The following is a 22,893-nucleotide window of genomic DNA, read 5'->3' as shown; positions in this document are numbered from 1 at the left end:
GCATAGTACTGGTTTTGTGAGAAACTCACAATTGAACACTGTTACTTTTATCATTTTTTGTTTGTCTTTAAAAGATTACCTAATTGAATTTATGTCCCCAGCACCTCTACATATCTTACCAAGTTCTGCATAAAGAGATAAGTTTAATTTCCATCGTCTAGGGGATTGGTTTTGCAAAGATTTTAGACTGAGGAATAAGCCCCTGACTGTCTATGTAGCACGCCGGAGACCAAGGGATTTAGGCATGATTATTGCTGACTCAGAAGTATCGGTCTTTTTCTATAACCCCTGCTCAGTTAGCCAATAGACTGGCTTTGTCCTTTCTACTCCCACAGACCTAATCCAAATGTTATCCCAGCACACCAAACTCTTAGCAGAAATTGAAAGGGAGATCATTGTCCAACAACGGTAAATATTCAATTCCATCCCCTTTGTTCCTGGGTTTAGGAGGTGAAACAATGAGCCAACCTGAGAAGCGGCATTTTCTATTTATCAATGCAACCTCTATCAGCACAGTGAGAAAAGTAATCATTCAGACTCCATGCACTTTCTCGGGAATGTTTGTCTGCTTCCATTAGGCTAAACGCAGGCACTCTGCCTTTCTCAGGACTTCTCAAAGCAACTCACAATGCTTCTGCCTCTGTGGTCCCCTCTGAGGATGTTCGGAGGTCTGCTTGTTTCAAACAAATCAAAATATCCATACTTTGTGCTATGATCTTATGTAGTAAAGTATTTTCTCTGCAAAGTATGATTTCTCTTTGGCTTCTTCTATTTTCTTTTTATCAAAATAATAGAAATTAAATGTTGTCTTATTTTTACTCCAAAACTATGTATAAAGATTATATCAAAATTAAATGACTGATTACAATGAGATACCAGTTCATATCCACTAGAATAGTTAAAATTTAAGAGACTGACAATAGCAAGTGTTGGCAAAAATGTAGAACAATTGTAACACATCTGTGTTTGGTGGGATGTATGTAAACTAGTTAAGCCACTTTAGAAAATAGTTCGGCAGTTTTCTACAAAGTTAAATAAAACTTTTCATATGACCCAACAGTCCTCCTCCTAGGTATTTACCCAAGAGATATGAAAACATACACCCATACCAGGACTGTGGCAGCATATGTAGATCAGCTTTATTCATAATACCCAAAAGCCAAAATCACTCTATTGTTCAACTGTGGGTGAGTTGATGAATAAACAAAGTGTAGTATATCTATACAATAGAATTCCACTTGGTAATGTAAAGAAGCAAGCTACTGATACATACGACAACATGGATAAGTCTCAAAAATATTGTACCGAACAAAATAAGAAAAACACAAAAAAAGTACAGACTCTATGATTCAATTTACATGAAATTCTAGTAAAACTAGCAAAGTTAATTTACAGAAAGCAGATCAGTTGTTGCAAGGGTCCAGGGTGGGGAGTGCATTGACTATGAAAAAGTACAAGAAAATCTGGGGAAGCAATGGACATGTTTTATAGCTGATTGTTTTGTAGTTACATGGATGTGTACAATTGTCAAGCTGTATTGGATTATATATGAGTGCATTTTATTGAATGTATTATACCTCAATAAAGCTGATTTTTAAAAAATTAAATAACCAGACATTTACAAAGAGAATGTCTAAGTCTGGCAAGATGAGCCTGAAATGAATAAACAAACAGCAATTCCCACTGCTGGAGGCAGTGTACATTTGCAAAATTTGGGGAACAATTCGGTCCAGAGATGTTTATATCTTCGATCCAATAATCCCACTTCTGCAAATAAATCTTAAAAGCATTATGTTTTCATTAGGAAAAACCATATGTAGGAAAATGTTACCTTTGGAAGCAAAAATAAATATTTTTCACAGTAGCAGAAGTAAAAATTTAAAAATAAAGTATCCCAATGCCTAACAATATTACACATCAACTCAATAAACTGTTACTTGACAATTAAAAACAACCATGTAGCAATATGGAAAAAAAGATGCTTATCACATAATGACAAAGAATGCAAAATTGTGTTTATGCCATACATATCTAAAAGATTTTGTTCAAATATAACAAGAATTGAAGGGGCAACACAGAAAAATAAGTAGTTACATTTGTAAAGGTAGCAACATCATAAGAAACTGTTTACTGTCGGGCTCAGTGGCTCAGCCTGTAATCCCGCGCCTTTGGGAGGCTGAGGTGAGTGGATTGCCTGAGCCCGCGGGTTCGAGACCCGCCGTGGCAGCGAGACCTCATCTCTACAATAAATCAAAAAATCAGCCGGGCATGGTAGCGCGCGCCTGTAGTTCCAGCTACTCGGAAGGCTGAGGTGGAAGGATCGCCGGAGCCCAGCAGGTCGAGGCTGCGGTGGCCGGGAGCGGGCACTGCACTCCAGTCTGGGCGACAGAGTGAGACTCCAACTCAAAAAAAAAAAGAAACTGTTTACTTACTTCAGTTAGCATTATGTTGTTCTTGGTACAAATGATGAATAAATTCTAAATGACCCAGGGTGCCTTCTTTGCATCCTAAAATCATCATGAACTATTCTGTGGACTCCATATTGCTCATATTTAATACAACCGGAAAAGGGATAGATCAAAATGCCTAAAAGAGGTTAGAGTACAGTTTATGTACATTCACCTGTAATTGAGAATGTAAGTCATGTTTTGTCTTCAAAAATGGGACTTATATTTATTTACCCCCTCAAGCTTTGTTTCTTTTATTTTCACTGTATCATTTATAATTTTTTTAACTTCTAATTTTTTTATTTTAAACATGTGGGGTACAATTCAAGGTTAGTTATACAAATGTTCATTATGCAGGTACACTTTGTATCGTTTATGATTTAATAGCCATTGTATTAGCTGTCTTTTGCTGCATTAAAAAATTGTAACAGATTTACAGTTTAAAACAGCATATGCTTATTATCTCACAGTTTCCATGAGCAAGGAATCCAGGAAGAGCTTAGCTGATCCTTTGCTCAGAGTCTTGCAAGGTGGCAAACCAGGTGTAGGCTGGACAGTGTTTCTTTTTGGAGTATGGAGTTCTCTTGTAAGCACATGTGGCTGCTGGCAGAATTTCCTTTCAATTATAGAACTGAGCTCCCCACTTTCTTGCTGGCGGTCTTATGGGGATGCTCTCTGCCTCTAGAAGCTGCCTCAGTTCTTGGCCATGCCACTGCCTCACAGGCCCTCTTACAACAGCAAGGCTGTCCTCTGAAGAGGGACATCTGCCTCTTCAAAAAGGGTTTAGTCTCTTTTTTAAGGGTTCTCATTTGAATAAATTGGCCCACCCAAGGTAACTTTCCTTTGAATTAACTCAGTCAACTGATTTGGTTCCTTAATTACATCTGTCAAATGTCTTCACCTTTGCCACACGTAAGGTAGCCCCAGAAGTGACATCCCATCATAATCACAGGTCTCATTCATACTCAATGGGAGGGGACTATACAGGGTGTAGGCACCTGGGGATGAAAATCTTGGTGCCATCTTAGAATTCTGTCTGCCATGGTAATTGATATTTATTATATTTACTTATTTAGATGATACTATTATATTCATATATTACATATATTTACTGCAGTAAAAAATATGATTCCAAAGAGATTAAACCTAAACTCAAATATGTCCACTATGATTTCTAGAAGTTTGGCCTAAACACACACACACACACACACACACACACACACACACACACACAGGCACACACACTAGAAAGCAATACAATAAATAACAGAAAATGTTGTCCTTGCAAGGCTGGCACACCCATAAGCAGAGAAGTCACTCATCTTCATATGTAAACATAACCAGCCTCCAGGGAACTCAGAATTCCCTTCATTCAAGTGATATATGCTGAGGTTAAGATGAGGATGATTAATACTAGCAGGAATTCTTGCAGCTCCTATTCCATGTCAGTGACAGACATCACTAGTAGATCACAGCATACTTTCACACTGTGTTCAGACATGGCTTCAGAATTCTTCTCAGCACAGTTCTTCAGAAACCACAAAACTCAATTGGAGTTGACATGTGAGATTAAGTCTCTTTGCCATACCTTGGTGAAAGTAGTGTTTTTAGAAAGTGTCAATTAAAATCAAACAAAAAATTTGAGTACCAGATATGGGTAAGGCACTTCAAAGAACTTACATTCTAGTTTAAAAAATAAAAATATTCATAATCCACATAAGTTTTTGGTTTCATTCAAATTAACATTTATTGTGTCTCTTGAAGAAAAATATATATTCTCTTCATTTAGATTACTAACTTAATTGACAGAAAAAAATGGAGAAAGTGACATTGTTTTTTAGCTACTGAAAACTTATTTGAGAATATAGTTTTCTTATTCCTTATCCTTTACCTCAGTAGAGCACTTCAGAATTTCCAGTGAATTCATGGGTATGAACTCACTTAATTCTCGAAATAATATTGCAATATAGGCATTACTATAATCTTCCTTTTATGTTGGGAAGGTCAATACAGGTCAATCGAAGTCACAGAGGTGACCACAATATGAGAGTATTTTTAGCAGATAAAGCAGGAATCAGTCTCTTCTAGTTAAAACCACATTTAATGTCTACCAAAGAATCAGACATGAGAAAGGACTTTAACAGAATTGTTCAGTCTGCAAGCAACAGTCAGCTCAAACTGGCTTTAAATAACAAATTACCTCATATAACAAGATGTCCAGGCTGTTGTGTCAGTCACACCATCAAGAACCCATGTTCTTTCTGTCTTACTGTCCTGCTAGCCTCAGTAACCACTTCTTCCTAAAGTGAGTTTCCCTTCTGCCATGATCCATGGCCTCTGGACAGAAAGCCTCCTGTTCCCCACAAACTCTCTCCGATTTGTGCCTAACTGCATCTGTGTGCCTATCTTAAATCATTTTCTGCTTCTTTTTTACTCCTCTCTGTCTTGACTACACATCTTATCTTTATAGAATTCTCACTATTTCCAGTAGAATCATGATTCAGTCCTTTTCTGCTTCTGCTTGGATAAAGGATTTCAATCTATAAGAACCAATGCATGATTTATTCTCAGCTATTGAGATGAGCACCATGCTGATATATTTAAATACATTCAGATGATGGAGTTATTCATACTATCCAGGTGACTACTGAGTAGGCTTTCCAAAACTTAAGTGGAGCTTCCAAAAACATGGACACAAATTTTCCAAGGTTTAATTTTTCCTCTTTCACATTTTTTTCCTAAATCTGGCCTTGAACCATGTATGTAATAATAATTCTTTAGATGTGTATAGTACTAGTTGACATTTTCCAAACAATTTCCATGTAGAATAACTGATTTGAACCTTATAACAATTCTATAGGGCTGAGAAAGTGTGTGCTCTTACCCTATTTACATCTAAGTTTTTCTTTTCCTCTTACAAGCCATGAGCATGATAAGCAGAGTGTCATAGATACCTCTGCAAATTACAGCAACACATATTGAAAGCTTACATGTGCCAGGCACAATTAACTCAGTAATGACACGTAAGAACACACAGTAGTAATATGTACTATATGGGATGCAGTAATATACATTATTAATAATATATATTAATGATATCATATTCATATCTATTTGTTATTAGTATATTATATTTAAAGTACTATATTATATATTACATAATCAATAAAAAGTAGGCATGTATTTCATAATACATATGAAGAGATTTGTAATTTATGATATACTTTCACATCTGCTCTCCCATGATGGAGACTACCATGCTTGCTTTGTTCCTGTGAGCCTGCTACCCTGACCAGCCTGGGTTAGATTCAGAGTCTCAGAACCTATCAAATACTCTAGCAGCAGGGACAAATACCCACAACTGTGTACTACACAGGATGGCACCCCATCAACTGATGAACATCCCATGAGGCTTTGCGTGAGATCTTAGTGGTGCAGCAGGTGGAGAGAGCAGATAGAAAAAGAAGAATGGCTGAATCACAGAAAGGTGCAACTCACAGAGTTGCATGTGATCCTGGAATATATTCTATTCTTCGCTGTGGTTTGTCTCTTCAGTCCTGAGGAAACCACCCAGCTTCCTTACTTTCTCATGGACCCTTATAAAAACTCAGAAGGTCTCAGAACATGTTTTTGTTTCTTGTAATTTGAAAAAGCCATCACACTGATTTTATGGAGTGAAATGTCATTAAACATTTTCTGGATTAATCAGCAAATTCCAGTTTTTTCCAACTGAGAAAGACACAGTAAAAATAATAAAGATCAAATACTTCAGCACTAAGGGGAAATAGTTTTATTTTCAAGAACAGAATCTGTTTTCCACCACCAAAGGGGAGAAAAATCTTCAAACTTGGAAAAAGAGTAGCTTTCCCATCCTAATTAAACAAAATATATGTTCAAGGAACAAAGTAATATAGTGTTTGCCGTAAGTGAAACAGACACAGGAGGTCTACATAATTTAGTAGATTAGTCCATTACATTTAGGTTACATTAAACTTTCATTTAAAATGCATCGTGTTTTATTTACTATTTATAATTATAGCACAAAGCTGCTAATGTACTGAGTCTAGAGGGTGCCTGTGGCATGCAAGAACCTGGGATCAGATAACAGAGTCAAGTAGACCTAAAAAGTGGGGCTTGACATTCACTAGCTTACAGAATGAGAACTTCTTTTCCAACAAGGTCCACCCTCTGAAACTGTGTTAGGATGAGAGAGTCAGTTCCATTTCGTGAAATCTTGTTTCATGTTAAAGTCATCCTTAACAGTTTATTACCCCTGTAAGGGAATAAGGATAGACAGACAGATTTCTTCTTGTAGCTAAAATGTATACAGCCCACATGTATATGTATTTTTTTCTGTTCCAGTGGGTTGCAGGTGTATTTGGAGTGTGTGAAAAATTAAACAGGAAGCAAGGGTTCTTGCTTTAAAGGAAGAAAAACATCTCTTTATTGGTGCCAGGTAATTCTAACAGGTAATTAATCTATATGTGTTGTTGCCACTTAGTATTCTGTTCGACCCCAGGACAGCAGCCAGAGTGTCTCCCTCTCCCTCCCTCTCTCCCTTTCCCTCTCCCTCTCCGTCTCCCTCTCAAACACACACACACACACACACACACACACACACACACTCGTTCTCTCTCTCTCTCTTTCTCTCTCTCTCTCACTCTCTCACTCTTTCTCTCGCCCGCCTTCCCTCACACCTGCATGTACTAACCTCCTAAGTGCTATTAGCAGCAAACACAGTCTCTGTTTAAAAGATGATAACTCAGTTATCCTAAGATAGGAAGTTCTTTCTTGCTCTCAACACCTGCATAAAAGTGCCAGGGGTACTTTAAACAAGTGTCCTGATATTTATTTCCAAATACCAACAGCATTACTGCTGCAGCTAGATAAATACCACGTGACATGAGGGATAACAAACATTCTGCCATGGCCCTAGATAGATCTGAGTTTACAAAGATTAAGGCAGACAACACTGAGAAACTCAGGCAAGCAAAGAAACTAAAACTATGACTTCCTCCCAACAGTGTGAAAAGCCATGGGAAATTTACAAAAAGAAAGTAAGTTTTATGGAAAGCTTTTTAAAAATAACTTGGAGAAAATACAAGTATGAACATCAATGTTAAATTAAACATATCTGTAAGTGGGTTTTGACTCAATGCAAAATTTTGAGATTGGGTATTTGAAACCAGTCTTTAAAAGGACATGAAATTGGCAGCAGCAGATATGGGCACGTGGCTGACTAACTTTGAAAAGTTAAAAATACTCTCCTCAGATAAAATGATTTGTATTAAATTCCCAAAAACAGAATGTGGAGTTTCCCTTCTCATGCTGTTCTAGAGGGCACCCTCCAGCTTTGACTTCCATCTCTCCTAAAAACAAAGATAGCAAAGAAAGTTATGCCTCCTTTAAAATGGGGTTGTTTTTTTTTTTCTTTTCAGCATGTTTGAGTTCCTTGTAGATCCCCATTATAAAGTGGGCAAAAGATATGAACAGACACTTCACAAAGGAAGACATCCGAGCAGTCAACAGACACATGAAGAAATGTTCAACCTCACTAATCATCAAGGAGATGCAAATCAAAACACTGAGATACTACCTAACTCCAGTCAGAATGGCAATTATCAATCAAAAAATAACAGTTGCTGGAGAGGGTGTGGTGAAAAGGGAACACTCCTACACTGTTGGTGGGAGTGCAAACTAGTGCAACCTCTGTGGAAAACAGTGTGGCAATTCCTAAAAGCCCTAAATATTGACCTCCCATATGACCCCGCAATCCCCCTACTGGGAATATACCCTGAAGAACTCAAATCACTCTATGAAAAAGATACCTGCACACGTATGTTTATTGCAGCTTTGTTTACAATAGCAAGAACCTGGAATCAACCGTGCTGTCCATCAAAAGAGGACTGGGTTTTAAAAATGTGGTACATATACACGATGGAATACTACGCAACCATAAAAAAAAATCATGAATGTCGCGGCAACCTGGATGGAACTAGAGTCTATAATACTGAGTGACCTCTCACAGAAACAAAGATCTAAGTATCACATGTTCTCGCTCATATAGTGGACCTTGAACATCCATCGTAATACTATAAGAAAAGGACTGACAGTGGTGGGGAAACTATGAGGGAGGAAGGGAAAGGAGGTGGGATTAACAGTAGTAATATCTGCCTGGGGACAAAGAAACACCCCTTATCAACAAAGGTACCTGAACGAAGCATATTTGTATACCTAACCCTTAACTGTACCCTACAATATCAAAATTAAAAATATTGATAAAAAAAGAAAGTTGTGCCTCCATGAATTTTCATCTGCTCTTAAAATAACCGAGACATACTAACACTTTCAGAACCTTTAGAGGTAGCTCTATCTTTTGAAGCTGTGTGACCAAAACATTCCTTTGACCCAAAAGTTGTAATGTTTGAATTCACAGCCAAGATCTATGGAAGTATGACTTGCATTCTATGAACAAATGTTTGCTGAATACCCATCATGTGCCAGACTCAGCACTGAGCACTGGAAACTTAAAGATGTCATAGGAAGCATTCAATAAGTATCTGTTGTCTCTCATTTGAACCAAAATTGGGAAGAAATGGGATACAGGACGTGAGGCAATAAGTCTTCATTAAGTGCCATTTTAAAAAAATATTTAATTTTATTATATTCTTTTTAAATATTTTATTTTTTATTGATACATATAGATGTTTTTATTTTGGAGGTACATGTGATAATTTAAAAAATTCATATAACTTGTAAAGATCAAATCTGTGTAGGAAAATCAAGGTAATTAGAATACCTAACACCTTAAATATGTCTTTTCTTTATGCTAGAACCATCACATTAGTCTTTTCTAGATATTTTGAAATATACAATAGATGATTGTAAACTATAGTCACCCTATGAATCTATCAAACACTAGGTCTTACTTCTTCGATCAAACTATATATTTGTACCTATTAATCAGCACCTCATCATTCTCCCTTGTCCCCCAGTTTTTTTTATTTTCAGCTATGATAGTACCTCAGGCTGATATAACAAAATTAACTGTTGAAAAAATTAACTGATAATAAAATTAAGCAAAAAGAAACAGATATTAATGTACAATTAAGGACTCAATGTTTATATGTAAATAAATTTTTCTAGCAGGGCTCAGTGGCTCAGCCTGTAATCCCAACGCTTTGGGAGGCTGAGGTGAGCGGATTGCCTGAGCCCGCGGGTTCGAAGACCCGCCTGGGCAACTTGGCGAGACCTCATCTCTACAATAAATCAAAAAATTAGTCAGGCATGGTAGCATGCGCCTATAGTTCCAGCCACTTGGAAGGCTGAGGGGGAAGGATCGACGGAGCCCAGCAGGTTGAGGCTGCGGTGGCTGGGAGTGGCCACTTCACTCCAGTCTGGGTGACAGAGTGAGACTTCAACTCAAAAATAAATAAATAAATTTTTCTAAAATATTTAAAAATTATTTTTCTCAACTAATTTACTTCTTTACAATTTTGTTCACACTATAAATTTTAACTTTTAATTTATCAAAATTTTTTAGAAAACTTTCATTCCTTTTCTTTCTAGATAGTAAAAATTTCTACATAGGAAATACAAATCCATAAGGTTTTGGGGGGCTCCTATATGCTTTTTCGCAATCTACTCTTCAATCACACTCACATCCCACTTAGAACTTTCTTTTTAATGTGTCTTGATTAATTCTGAAGCTAGCTGGGCACATATGAAATATTTAGAATGCTCTAACTGGAAACTTTTCTCCTACCCCAAAATATAAACACTAACATTCTAACTTAGAGAAAAGGAAGAAGAAGAGAGAAGCTTGCAAATAAAAACGTAAAAATGCTTACGACTTTTAAAATGCTCATCTGTTTAATCATTATGTTAACAGATATCTGTTTATTTATTTATAACTACATATAGATATATTTATTAATGACAAAAAATCTGTCCTGGCTATAATATCATTTTATTATCATGTATTATTAATGAACTTTCATTTGTTGAAACTGTTTACTGCCAAGGTCATTGAGCCAATCAGGGTTATTTCTAGGTTAAAATTTTTTTTTTCCTAGTGGAAGCTTCTGCTAGAAAGCTACCCATACATAAGCCATAACTGCATTTTTTTGTTACCAGGGGAAGTAGAACAGGTATGATGTTAGAATTTATCTTCCTTTAGAGCCCAAAGGGGAAAAAAAAGATTTCTACTGCTTTAGCAGTTTAAAAGCAAGCAAAACAAGTTTTACTTTCCAAAGCATTCTTCTTGTTTAGAACACTATGCAAATTAAATTCACTTCCCAGATCATTTAAGAGGAAGGGAGAGATGATACAAGGAAAAAAAAAAGTTGAAGGAAGCCATGTGTCATTAATTCAGTTATAAATTATTAGCCAAAAGCAGCCTCTCAGCATTTGTATTTGATGAACAAAAATTGATTGCTTCAAGGGCATTTCATTCCTTTTGATGTTCCCATTTTTAGCCCACCGCAAATCTGAATCCTTAACAGAATGATTATAGCATTATAGTAATCCTGAGAGCCAATACTAAAGGATTTGCAAGAGCAATGGAGATCAATAGTTTGAAAAAAGAATGTCTTTTTGAATTGACAGCGCTGTCTCGCCTGATCGTGAACCTGAACAAAATAAGTGGAGTCTAAGTACACAAGCAATCTCACAGGCCGAGCTGAGCTGCTGCAATGAGCCGGTTCTCTGAGCTCTTGAATAGGCCTGAGCGCTGAATATTTCTAAAGGATTAAACCCAAACTAATGGCAACCCAAAGATATTTTGCAAACAATCAGCCTCCCCCCCAAAATAGTTAAGATAATACATTATGGGTCCTGGTTTGGTATTCAAAAGACTGGGTTCAGCTACAGGTTCAACATTTGCTTTTGCATAGAGTTTGAGATTATGGGAAATTGGATTAGAGTCAACGTTGTCTTAATGGCCATCTCCTTTGGGCCACTTTGAAACTGAGAATCCCCACAGTATTCCAGGATGGACTGGAAAGAACTACATCCCTAACACATAAAGTGTTAGAAAACCTAATGGGCTAGAGTTGTTTGAAGACACAATTGCCCATATCTACAGGATTTTCAAGTTGTAACATTATTTGATACCTCAAAAGACAGAGAAAGACAGCTGACCGTTCAAGCCTCCTTGAACAATTCAAGGATTAGCATAAAATTATACATAAAGGAGAGTGAGTACAGCAGTGGCACTTGCTCACCACAGTAGGGGCTTTGTTAGGAAACGCAAATGGACTCCATGAAAGTGTGAAGTCATCTTAACATTGTCTGAGGACCTGCATGTTTTAACATTGATGTATATATTTTCCAGTTCTTTGTTTCCTCAACAAGAGGCCAGCTTAGCCCACTGGAGAAAGGAGTCAGAAGACTTCAGATGGCACACATCTGGAGAACATCCCATGGAAAATTGTGAATGGCTAAGTAATCTCTTTCAGTACCAAGACAAGGAGTAGTAATTTATGGTTTAACAGACTACAAAACCTGCCATTAATTCTAACACAGAGACTTTAGACCAAATGATTTGGAAGAGTAAAATATGCAACAACAATTAGTAGAAGGAAAACAACTATTGTGAACAACACACGTTTCACACTCCCAGAGATGAAAACAACTTTCCTCTGACAGAACTTCTGTTTCTGGACACCACGCAGGACAACCTTGCCAGTATTATACTGTGTGCAGATCCTCACATTTCTGGCATCTATAAGAGTGGCTCTAATTAAAAGCATGTTGAACTCACAATCCCTCAGAGTTGTGCTGGAGCAGACAAGCATTTTACTTGGAGGCTATGCATGATAACATGTGATCCTTAAAGTTAACCTTTATTTCAAGCTATTTAAAATGTTTTGTAGCTGTTCTTGTCTAAATGAATCAAAAGAAGGATAAGCAGGAACCAGCATAAATAATAGCTGCCTTAAAAGGGGGCAGCAAAATTGATAGCTCTACAAATGGCAGCCACCTGTACCAGGAAAACTCAAAGAAAGAGAATAAGTATTTGAAGAGAAAGAATAATTGGACATGTGACAGCAAAGAATAGAAATCACTCCCCAGAAGGTGTTTAAAAAGCTCTTCTCTCTCCTACTTAATCACTGTTCCCTTAAGCCCATAAATTAAAATGCAATGTGTGTGTTATATGCATTATGAGTATGACTACTCATGTAATCTAAAGCATCTTAACTTTGCCCAGCTTGTTTTCACACTGCCAGACTCAATCCCACCAATGATATAAGAACAACAAACTCTTACAGTGAACTGTTCTGCGCCACGTTTTCTTAGAATTTTATTGAATGGTGCTATTGATGGTCTATTAAGACCCTCTTATTAGTGCCTAAGCAAAGTCCTTGTTTCTCTAACTAACAAAAATTAACTACTCCTTCTTTCAGCAAATGTATAAGAAATATTTCATTAAATGGAAAAGAAATTTGTAAAAGAGTAAAACAGTTACTGGCAATTTATCCCTGATCATTTAAATGATGCACTTGATGGAGCCAGTTTAATAATAGCCTTATTGCATGAAAATAAATGGTTTAGAGAACTCTTTCATTTGGCTGTTCTGTTGTTGGCAAAAGAAATATACAACTTTCTACCTAATTATTTAAATAATGAAAAAATATTTAATTCTAACTCTTTAGTACGTTAATGATACATTTTAACCAATATGGCCGGCATCAGCTGACCTGCTAGTAGAGACCCATGAATGAATAAGGTATTTCCAGGAGCTTGAAACCTAGTAGTAGTAATCTATATGCTCTTGAAATGTGTCTGTGGTATAATGAAAATATATTTGTTTATTTGTATGTATTTACTTTTATCTTGAGTTGAGGTCTTGCTCTGTCACCTAAGCAGGAGTGTAGTGATGTTCACTGCATCCTTAAGCTCCTGGACTCAAGTGATACTCCTGCCTCAGCCTCAAGTCACAAAAAATAGTTTTAGTTTTTATTCTTGGGTTCCTGGCACAGAGTTCCTAAAGCCCTTGGAATTTCCTGACTAATAGGAGTGGCTTTTGTTATCCATAAGGAGCCACTTTTGATCACACTGTAGGATAGGACTGGTCACGAGAAGAATAAAGTATTTAGAATTGGAATTTTCATTCCCACCCACCAGCTTCCAGGAAGGAGAGGGAGACCTGAAAACTAAGCTGTATAAAAAACTCTTGAAACTGACTTTTGATGAACTTCTGATTGGCAAACACTTGGAGAGTAGTTCCCTAGAGAGGACACCGAAGTTCTACACATACATACCCCACCTCCTACACCTGGCCCGATGCACTCTTTCATTTGACTGTTCTTGAGTTTCATTATCCTTTATAATAAACTAGTAACTATAAATAAAGTACTTTCTTAAGTTCTGTGAACCATTCTAAAAAACTATTGAATCTGAGAGGGGGGTCATGGGAACCCCCAATTTATAACTTGTCAGTCAAAAGCACAGGTGGTGATCCAGGATTTGTGTGATTTGTGTCTGAAGTAGAGGGGACAGTCTTGTGAAACTGAGGCCTTTAACTTGTGAGATCTGACATTAACTCCAGGTAGACAGTATCAGAATTGAATTAAACTGTAGGACACCCAGTAGAGGAACAATTTTTTTTAGTATCATTAGTATTATTATTGCCAATGTCACTTAAAAATTGATCTGATTTTTTTAAATCTATAATTTCAAAGGACTTTGGGCATCATTTATAAATGAGAAAGCCATATGTAAGCAGCAAGATGGAATGGCACACCTAGCAATGTTAGGCAACACCAACCTTCCCCAAATACTTCCCTTAGGACAATGCACCCAGAATGCAGTAGGTACATTTTCCTGATGTACAACAATTCAATATACTGAGACATCAGAGACTGCAGCAGAGAATGAGCTGAACTAGGAGACAGTAGTAAACCTCAAATCTGCATCTCCAAGGAGTTTGGGTGTAGGGATTTTAAGAGGTTTGGAGTGGGCCAAGTTGTGGGGATTGTTGCGGTCAAAGAGTACAGGGGAAGACATGGGACAGGGAGATTAAAAAAACTGTATTCTCATGCTGATTTGGTTCTTATGTGGGGATTTATAAATTGGTTGGCATCAGTCATTTTGCTGCAAGTCAGGACCTGATGACATCATATGCAAATTTAAACAAAAAGTCTTATGAATCTAACATTAGTGATCCCACATATAGGAACAATGTGGATGCAAATAGTCTGCATCTAGTACTATATGACTTTCAGTTGCATGGAAGTGAGCCCAAGTGCAGCCTAGTTAATGCTTAATTATAACCATATTTCTGCCCAGAACCAGGTGTGTGATTCTTGTTCACTCTGTGAGGACCATTTGAGAAACATGTTCAATGGAACACTAATCTCAAAAGATGTTCTCTACAGAAAACAGATTCCATGGTCAATTAGTTTGGAGATTGCTATGACTATACACTGGCAAATCACGTGGTGTATCATTATATAAAATCTCTTCTGGAAAAAAAATCCTTCAATTTATAAAAGACCTTAACTCTGTTTAAATTCAGTATTTCAGCATATTTGAACACAGAGTATCTTCATCCATTACATCATTAACTTCTTGGATACAAGAGTTATAAGGAACACACTTTGGGAAACTGCTGCGGATCACTCCCAAGAACCAGGTTCTGGGCTGGACCAATGTAGTGTTTCTTCTGCTCTGAGGCTGAACCTCAGTTGAGACCAGAAAAATTACACAGTTTCATTCTTAAACATGAGTTAGCACAAACTATCACAAATATTCTTCACATTATTGAGGCACCTCTGAAAACCTGGGTCAGAGATACATTAATTAATCTTATTTTTAAATTTTTCTGTACAATTATAAAATTAGACTAATTCCAAATTTACATAACTAAAACAGACAAAACATTCTATGTTCCAAATGTTAAAAAAAAAACTGTTTGAAACACATATGGACATTGAGTGTTACTGCACAAACAGCAGCAGAATGACAAAAGGCCACCGGAGAATGACGGGAATCTGTGAGTGGTGGCCATGGACTCGTGTACTTGTGAAATCATCACTGATGAGAACTAGGAGTCTTTAAGGTATTTGGTTGCTACTCGGCTACCTTAAGTGAAAACATAGAATTAATTGTATGGACAGAATGCTTTATGATACTGAAGAGCAAAAATATAACTGAGACTACCAAGTCAGGAAGAACCCTGGATGTTAGCTCTTTTCAAATCTCTCCAAATCACACTTGGTGTCTCTCTGCTGTGAGCCATTCCTTTCTCTCTCTGCAGACAGGCTTTCTCTACTTCTCTGCACCTGTGGTTCAACATGGCAGCCTCATAGCTTGCAAAGACTACATGGTACATGTCACAGTTACAGCCACATGCAGTAACTAGAGGTCTAGTTTCAAAGCCCAATCATTGAAATAAAGAATGTGATTGATCCATTTCATGTCAGGAGATTTGACAATATTGGCTGAAGAGACAACAGTATGTAATGGTGGCCTCCAAGGGCCCACACTGTGGAGTTGAAGGGTAGTTCCCAATGTTCCAGAGATAACCCAAATGTAGGAGATTCTTCAAAAATGTCCATTGCAAGTGTTGAAACTATGGTTTAGCAATTTATTTTTTCAAGAAACAGACAAGATTACAGTCCCATGGATGTAGGAATATTAGCAAATCTATTACTAACACTAATAGTGAAAGATCTGAGGAGCAAATTAATAGTAAAAGCAGAATTGCAGTGGTTTGTAGAATATCATAACCTCACTTTAGAGGAGGTACACTGAGAGACTTGTTTTTTTATGTCAGACTACATGAACTAACTTTTCAATAAGAAAAATGCTTTTAAGATTACCTTTCAGATATGTTTCCACTTAATAATAATTGTTAACATGTTATGAGACACTGTCCTAAGCCTTCTAGGTGCAGTACACCAATATTCTAACAACTCTGTGATGAGGTATTAGTTTCGTCATCATTTTACAAATGATACAACTGAGGGTTAGAGAGGTTAAGTAAATTTTCAAGGATCACATAGCTACAATACAGCACAGCCCTGGTTTCAACCAAAGGATTTACACTGGAACCCTCAGAATAATCAGTCTGTCAAATTCAGAGTCTAGGAGAGAAATAAACAAAGGTTGCTTGAGGTTGCCTAGACACATATGCTTGTCTCCTCCACATAGGTAGATACTACTCCCTTCCTCACGCAACAAAATTAATATACTCAAACTTCAAAACAAAATTTAAATCAGTGCACCAACAAAGGCTACAAGACTTAAGCAACTCACCAGCACTCAAGACTAAAAATTATTGTCTTGGATGCCAGTTAAACACATACATTCTATACCATATGTAGATAGACATTCAATCCACAGGTCCTGGGAGTTAAATTTTTTCCTTATTTCTTAAAAGTTAAGAAGAATTAAAAGAGTTTGTGTTGGGGCAAAAAGCTTTCAAACCAGGTTTTGTTCATTGGAGTTAAAGGACAGTTAATTTAAAAATATGTGCACTTAAGAACCACTTTTGATCTGCCAACAACTAAACCAAGAATTTTCAGTAAAATGGAAAAAGTTTTAAAGTCTGGAAGTGATATAAAATTGTCATGAGAAATAAAATGTTTCAGTTGTGTGATAGCAGCTTGGTGCCAAGTCTGATAGACACTGTAGGGTCCAGAGTTTTCCCAAACCAGGGGCATATGATGCATATCAGTCCAGTTTGGTACTGTACCAGCCTTTTAGCATTCAGCAGTTACTAGATACTTCAGTGTCAGTTTCCATCTAGTTTTAGTTTGAAGGGAGGGAAGTTCTTGAAGTTCCAAAACAATAGCATTAATGGTCGCTGTGTCTTTCAAAGTCACTGTTATTACCTCTGGACACACTTCCACGTGACCTGGGTGGGCTCTCTCGTGGATAGTCTTGCGTTGCTCTCAAAGAGCAAATAACCACAATGACTTTCAAAGAAATGAGTTTACTCCTAGCTATGGAACTGCAAAGGCAACAAAATTTTCAGTAACTGGGATGGGAAGACAAAATTCAGAGATTAGGAGAAGCTAGAGCTGGAAACAAATTCAAGGAGAATCCTGAAGCATCCAGTGAAAGCAGAAACCTGAATATGATTATCACAGGACTTCCTAAGGAAAGAGCCTGACTAGATTGTGAGAGAGAAGAATGCACAGTGGGAAGCCCTAAAATATACCTTCCCTCTCTGGTCCTCAGCAAATGAGCCTCAACATCAAACCCCAGATACAACAGCTAAGCTCCCTGAAAAACTCCACTTCAGGACTAGAAGAAATGTGAGTTAGAGAAACTCAGAGTTTGTTGACTATAAATTACTCACAGCCTATTGGAAAGAAAAATGTCCTGATTAATAAAACATTCTGGTTATCAGATATGCTATATGTGGAGTACTAGTGTTCAAAGATATGAATGCAAAAAATTACACTCACTGCATTCCGTGGAGTAAACTTGCCTTTTTTATTTCTTTTCTTTATTGGCGTGGGAGGCCCTTGAGGATCTCATTCTGCTGCAGGCGCAACATCATTTAGCACCATTTATCATTCAGCTGAAGATGTGTGAAATTGCTAGTTAACACAATTCCCTTTGATGGTCTGTCAGATTAAAAACCAGCTCTCACTGTTTGCAATATGTGTTCTATATATAAATTAATATATTATAACTGAAGTCAAAACCACAGCTAATATTGACATTGCCATATTATTAGGCGAAGGTCCATTACGTGTTCAGGAACTCCGAGTTGCAGCCTTGCACAGATAACATCCACATTAACTAGCTCCACATTTCCCTTCTGCATTCTTCCTTCCTCTTCTTGATTAACACTTTCAGTACTTTTCCATCTGACTCCTGTTTAGCTTGGACTGCTTTCCTTATGATGCCTGTCTTATGTTCTTACGGGTTGTGGCATATAATCTCCAAATTAGAATGTAAAAATCAGCCCAGAAAGAGTCAATGAATAAAATGTGATAGAAATGATAGAATTACTACTGGAAAGATGGGGGAGGGAGAAGAGGAGGCTTTAATGCTTTACAGAAAAATCAACCTTCTCTGCAAGCAGAAAGCATCATCCATTAGCATTCCAAACAGGTTGTGCAAAGTTTTCAAAAGGTGGAGCTGAGCTGTACTTGCTTCTCTCCCCGTGCACACATATCCCAGGAGTGCATCCTTCCTGGAGCCTCCACACACGCGGCTGGCACAGCATCTGGGATTTTATCACCACTGCAGAGAAGGGATCTGGATGGACCCACTGCTGGTTACTCCAAATTTTTCTCATGACTGAATGGCTTGATATGCATTAACTCGCACAGTATTCTTTGTAGTAGATTTTTGCAGACATTCGCTCTTTCGACACATTTGTATCACAAAGAGAAACATATGGTCCTCAAAAAACTATTTCTGTATGTATAGGTTCCAGAGTTTTCAGATCTTTTTTTGTTTCTAATTTAGCTTTTAAAAATTCTTTTTTTTTTTTTACACTTTAAAGATGGCTTTCTGCAAGGACCACATACAGTCATACTTAAAATTCCTTAAGATCAATGGCATTTTAGTGGGTATATTTTATTTAGGAGACAGATAGTAATATATTGAGTAATATATTGAGGATGCTTAACAAACAAGAAATACAAATAATGGATTCCCATGGAATAAAATATAGAGGACTGCATTTTTGGCTCAAGGATCTGGTGTTTCTCCTAGCCCCCATCCACCCAAATTTGCACAGGCCACCTCTACCACCACGACTAGGATCTTGGGATTTCAAAGGCTACTTTCCCTTGACAGCTGGAGTGCAGAGAGAAATATGGAAGATATGGACTAATGGGAATAAAAAGTAATCCTCCAAATCAAAAACAAAAGTAGGCAGACCTGATATAATATGTCTCAGTTGAGATATTCTGGCCAAGTTGGGAAAGAAAACTAAAAAGATCATGCATACCAACTTACATTCTTATAAGTGCTGCAGTAATTATCCAGTGATCTAAGGTCTGAGGTTTTCAGCTATGAAAATTATAGCTACTTACCACAAGACTTTTCAAAATGATAATTAGAGCAAAAACTTAGCTGAAGCTCATGATTTGCTTCATCCCATGACTTGCTTCTATAATGCAAAAATAATGACAACATTCTATATTTCATAAATGTCAAAGAAAAGTGACCAAGTGCGTGAAATCCCAGGTCATTCTGTTCAGCTTTCTGTCCTGATTCTGTCACTCATTAGTTGGTGACTTTGGTCAAGTGAGTTAACTTCTCTGTGTTTCAGACCTTGGCATTTAATTAATAGACAATAGATGTTAGCTACTCTTATTAGCTTAACTCATTTCTGTGTTAGTAAATAAACATTGACACTTATTGTCTTCAGTAGAGGTAAGTAATGTTAGCTGGTACAACAAACTCCAAAATTTCAATGAGTTTAACTTGCCAAAGGACAGAGTGTGGTGGCAGTTCTACTCACAAATGTGGAACCCAAGGTCCACCTATCTGGTAGTTTCTCCATATTCTATAGCCCTGGGGTTTATCACTGGATCCTCTGCATTCAGTCTGCCCAAGAGATCTCAGGAAAATGCAGAGGATTTAGGAGCCAAATCTAAAGGTGGCTTGCATCATATCCACCACAATTTATTCATGAGGATTTCATCATGTGGCCTCACCTGGATGCAACGGGGCTAGAAAATGTAGTCTTGCTACATTCCAGAAAGAAGAGAAGAACCAGATTCTGGAAACCACTACAGGTTCTGAGGCAACTTGACACTCTCCTTCTTACCCATCACCCTTGACACAAAGGGCATTTGGTAGGTGTGTTACTTGGGATTTAAACATGGAAAAAGGAAACAATGTCTTTGCATTTCTGCAATCTATCAGGGCAATTTTATACACACACACACACACACACACACACACACACACACACACATACACACACACGCAACGCAAGGGGAGCACAAAAAAGTCTGGAATTAACTTTTGGAGGGCAGGACCCTTGTAGTACAGGCTTCCCTGGCTAGGTGAGTGTTCTAGGAAACCACTGGCATCCACATATCAGCTAGTTTTGTTCTGAGAGGCTTCGGTGAATTTTTTTGGGTATTCTTTCAACATATTTGCCAACTTCGTGATGGGTGTTTATGTGCGCACCTACCCATACCTTGCTGAGTGTTCAGCAATTTCTGACCAAGAACAATATGACCTTCATGTTCCACCCTCCCTATTTACCCAAACTTGCCCTGAACAACTTTTTTTTCCCTGATGAAAAAAGTCCCCAAAAGAAACAGTTTTTGCTGTGGGAGAGGTGAAACAAAAAACAGTAGAAGCACTAAAAGGCATCAAAACTGCCAAGTTCAAAAACTGCTTTGAGCAATAGAAAAAGTGTCTCAGTAGTTGTATTGCATCAAATGGAGAGTACTTTGAAGGTGACTGAAGTTTAAACATATAAGAATAAATACACAATAAATAAATTATGGTTTTTTGAATGTCCCCCACTTATAAATAAATATATTTATATATATTTATATATCTAACCTAATATTTGTGAGCATTAGATGAGAGAGTATATGTAAAGGGCCTGGCCCATAGTAGGTACTCAATAATTGTCAGCTATTTCATTAACTATTATATATGATTATTTATAATAATGTTTATAAATCTTAGCAACATCATACATCAAATGCCTTTTTTGAGACCAAAAATTGTTCTTTTCACAAACTTTTAAAGCCGGTGTATATATTTTGCATTCTTCTTTTAGTTGACTCAAAACAGAATATCCTTTACAATAAGAAGGTAAAGCCAAAGCCCCGAAGCAGTGTTAAGTTCTATATTTTCTACTAATCTTGCTATTTATTTGTCCTGGATTTCATTTCAGCTTCTCTGAGTTATTTTCTGAGAGTCGTAAGAATGGAAAAAGGAATTATGTTGGGATATTATATGTAACCTGATAACACTGTTGTGTTACCAATCAAGATTATGATCTTCTTCACAATTTCCAACTCATAGCTCGCATTTTAAAAAGTGATTATAGGATTTCACATATTTTTCAGAAGATCTAGAGAATCAATTGAATTGAGGGTATCATTTTTAAAGAGTAATAAGTGATATACTGACTCACTACAGGTATTACAAAATATGGACCCATTAGACTAACAGAAAAATATAATTACAAGATTCAAATATAGAGGTGACTTTTGTCTGTCAGGTCATTGAAATATTGTACACTAACAAATTATTTCTTCCATGGTAGTGCCCTGTAAATGTTAACTCAAGAATTGTGTTTCTTCTATAGAAGTTATAGTTATCAATGATCATGGGGGGGGGAATTTGCCCTCAAACAAAAGAACACAAATTGCTTTTTTGTAGAAATTTCTACTTTATTTTTGTCTAGACTTGTTTAAATCATTTTCCAGCAAGAATAATAAACCACCTCTATAATGTTAACAAAAATGGAACCACACCAAAACTGAATTAAGCTTTCTATACTTCATGATCCAAAAAAACCAGCTAACACATTCTGATTCCTTGCTATATGCTAGGTGGTGTTCTCAATCCTTTAAAGTAGGTTTTATTATAATCTCCATTTTGCATATTTATTATAATCTCCATTTTGCATTTGCATATGGAGAAACGAAGACCTGGAAAAGCAACTAGCTAAAGTTGGGTGCTACTTTAAGGCAAAGCTAGAATTTGTATACAGGGAACCTGGCTCTTAGGTCCAAGTTCTAAGCCACTGTCAATCCTTAACAACTAGGATCTGGCAAACTGCTTGAAACTGATACCCATTGTAATATGCTAAATATCTTTCATGTCATTTACATGTAGAAAAATAGCTCTTTTATATTCTAAGTCAATAATTGGCCCTTGGTTCCAAACATGAATTTTTTTCCAAGCAGGACCTTGGACACATATACCCTAATACACATATACCCTAAGGTCCTTAGCTCCCACTAGGTGGTTCAAGACATTGTTACTCAAACATGAATCAAATGATGAAAAGTTGCAACATTAAAAAAAAAAAGCAGATTATCTCTACTCTGCAGTCTCTGTGCAGTATCTATGACACTTGTCTTTCAACAAAACTTTCCATGAAAAAACAATACCAAAGTATAACTTCAGGAGTCCAAGAGTTTGACCTCAGAGGCAGTCAGGAGTATTTGAGGGCTAACAGTTTTCTTGCCAGTTGTGTGACCAGTTACTTTAATATGACAATAAAAAGTACCTTCTCTATCAAGTTTTTTAAGCTAATAACATCTTTCAGTTCCTCTGAGTAGAAGTACAGAGGAAATCAAAGGCCTGATTCAATGGATTACAAAAATGGTAGTGTTTTAACCTCTCTGTTATAAGCAGAATTCTAAAGATGCCCTTTCTAACCCCAAGATTTCCATTCCATACCTACTCAAATAAACACTCATCTAAATATTGCTGTGAAGAGATTTTGTAGCTGCAATTAAAGTCCAAAGCCAGTTGACCTTAAGATATG

This window comes from Carlito syrichta, unplaced genomic scaffold, assembly GCF_000164805.1.
Source record: "Carlito syrichta isolate Samal-C Ts95f unplaced genomic scaffold, Tarsius_syrichta-2.0.1 Scaffold308975, whole genome shotgun sequence".
Lineage (NCBI taxonomy): Eukaryota > Metazoa > Chordata > Mammalia > Primates > Tarsiidae > Carlito > Carlito syrichta.
Note: the sequence above shows the minus strand (reverse complement) of the source record.